This window comes from Mastomys coucha, unplaced genomic scaffold (assembly GCF_008632895.1).
Source record: "Mastomys coucha isolate ucsf_1 unplaced genomic scaffold, UCSF_Mcou_1 pScaffold23, whole genome shotgun sequence".
Taxonomy (NCBI): domain Eukaryota; kingdom Metazoa; phylum Chordata; class Mammalia; order Rodentia; family Muridae; genus Mastomys; species Mastomys coucha.
In genome coordinates this window covers 38,066,321-38,068,836 of record NW_022196906.1, presented here as the reverse complement: position 1 = coordinate 38,068,836, position 2,516 = coordinate 38,066,321, and positions in this window count along the sequence as shown.

The window sequence follows — 2,516 nt, the reverse complement described above, 5'->3', positions numbered from 1 at the left end:
TAAAGGTGTGCGCCACCACTGCCCGGCGAGACATGATCTTTTATTTATATGTGTGTATGACTGCACCACTTGTGTGCCCATGCCTATGGAGGCCAGAAGAAAGTCTCTCCTTCCATCATGTAGGTTCTAGAGATAGATTGAACCTACATGATTTAAGTTGCTAGGCTTGGTGGCAAGAGCCTTGACTTGCTGAGCTATCTTGCCAACCCAGTTCCAATAAAAGATTGCATTATTCTTTAACAATGCATAATTAGGTAGTACTATTATCTAATAAAAGACATATGTGTCTCTGTGTATGGGTGGACATGCAGGCGTGAGTGTGGAAGTCACAGGTCAACTTCCAGGAACCAGATCTCTCCACTGTGGGGACTGAACTCAAGTCCACTTGTGCAGTGTGTACTTTTAGGTATACATTGTGTGCCCCTCTAGTCATAACTTTTTTTAAAAGATCTATTTTATTTATTATATGTAAGTACACTGTAGCTGTCTTCAGACACCAGAAGAGGGAATCAGGTCTTGTTACAGATGGTTGTGAGCCACCATATGGTTGCTGGGATTTGAACTTAGGACCTCTGGAAGAGCAGTCAGTGCTCTTAACCACTGAGCCATCACTCTAGCCCTAACCATAATTTCTTGTTAGGTATTTGGTCACTGCGTGCCACACTTTTTCTAAATGTCCTCATGATGAGTTGGTATTCTCACCATCAGCTTAGAGATGAGGATACTGGGTGCAGAGAGGTCTGAGGCTATGGTTGCTGGCCACTTCCTCCTGCCCTTTGGAACCAACACAGAGAGCTGTTGTATCCAAGAGTGTAGAAGGGTGGGGACCCTTGGAAGTAGGAAGCGCAGACAGACCTAGCAGGGCTCCGCTAGCTCATGCTGGCCTAGTTGCTGGGCGCCTGTGCATGTTACATGGCTGTTCAGTTTGCTTCCTATAGAGAATTCTGCCAAGAGTCTTGCCAAATGCTGTCACAAATTCAACCAGAATTGCTTCAGATGGAGCAAGAACTAGGTGAGATCCGTCCTGCTTAAACAACGGGCAGGTGGTATGGCTTTTGACAGATCTCGAACCCTCACTGTCAAAACAGTAGGGATGAGGCAGCTTCTAAGGCCCAAGTCTAAACATTCAAAAACTATGAATTGGGCTGAGCACTGATCAATTAAAAGTTAATTCTGAGGCTGGAGAGATGGCTAGTACTGTACTAAAAAATCCCCAGCACAACACTTAGTTTTATTTTTTTATGTGCACTGGTGTTCTGCCTGGATGCCTGGGTGAGGGTGTCAGATCTTGGAGTTACAGACAGTTGTAAGGTGCCATGTGGATATTGGGAATTGAACTCAGGACCTCTGGAAGAGCAATCAGTGTTCTAAACCACTAAGCCAGTTCTCTAGCTGCTGCATTTCTTTGTTACTGCTTTTGGTAAGGGAAGCCATGACTTGAATTTCATCCCTGAAAATAGTGGGAAAAGAGAATTGACTCCCAACATTTCTATACATATGTCATGGTGTGCACATGCTTTCCTAGAATAAATGTAAAAAAAAAAAAAAAAAAAAAAAAAAAAAAAAAAAAAAAAAAAAAAAAACAAAACAAACTATAAACTGGGCCAGGGAACCATGGGTGTGTTTAAGTCCCAATTCAAATGTGTGTTTGGAGGACATGAGCAGATAGATCCCTTTGGTCCGACAAGGCCTTAGAGACCTACAGAGGGGAGGCTCTGTTCAAGGTCAACTGCAAAGGCAGTACTTTCTCTCAGTGAGGGCCTGCAGGAACACCAGCTAAGAACAGGCGAAATTAATCCAAGTTGCTAGGAGGCGAAGCAGATCACAAAGAGACGCCTGCAGCAGACCTGCTTGTTTGGGGTTTGGTGCAGAGCTAGGGATTGTTGCCATGGGGACGAGATGGAGCCACAGGCTAAGGAGAGAGGAAAGCTGCTAGCAAGGGCAAGGGCTTGAGTCCCTAATTTGTTACTGTCTGTTCTCTGGAGAACAGAGTGCACAGGGTAGCTTCCACCGCCACTGAAAGGATGAGGCACCTTTAACTTGGCAGTGAGCCAGTTTCTGTTTAGGAAGCGAATATTGTTTATATATGGCTGCCTAGGAGAAGCCACCAGCTTTGAGATATCTCATCCTTGGTCCTGCCATTCCTGGGGGTTGGGGGGAGGCGGCGGCAGGGGGGAAAGTCCAAGTCCCTCAGAAGTCACAAGGTTTAAATCTTTCTTATGCTACAAGTGTGGTTTGCTGGATGGAGCTCCAGCCTAGCATACCAGAGGCCCTGGGTTCAATCCCAAGTACCAACTAAGATGGGGTTAAAGGCACATGGGCCTAAAAATGGAACCTCAGTCCTGGCAGAAGAAGCTGGAGACTTGGGCTTAGCTCATCCTAGGCCTTAGCCAGCTTGAGGGCCACCTGTACTATATGAGATCTTGTCTAGAAAATAAGTTATTTTACTTTCTTACTCCTATGAAATTCCTAGGTTAGAAAGCTATCTTCCTTCGTGAGGTGGGCCACCCAGGAGC